The sequence below is a fragment of the Mesitornis unicolor genome, unplaced genomic scaffold (assembly GCF_000695765.1).
Source record: "Mesitornis unicolor isolate BGI_N332 unplaced genomic scaffold, ASM69576v1 scaffold33058, whole genome shotgun sequence".
Classification (NCBI taxonomy): Eukaryota; Metazoa; Chordata; class Aves; order Mesitornithiformes; family Mesitornithidae; genus Mesitornis; species Mesitornis unicolor.
Window position 1 is genome coordinate 19226 of NW_010201733.1, and position 204 is coordinate 19429.

Below are 204 nucleotides of genomic sequence, written 5' to 3' on the forward strand. Positions count from 1 at the left end.
CCATGGCCTCCTGTCCCCACATCTAGAGACAGCACGAAAGCAGTGGGGAGATGTTTTACAGACTCCCTTCATTGGGTCTCCCTGGTTTCCCAACCCGCTAACCCTGCGCTCCCAGCCCAGACCAGGTTTTCCATCCAAGTCCCAGCCACACGTGAGTGATGGAGGCTGCAGCTCTTGATTCAAAGCAGCGTTTCTCACCCCCAC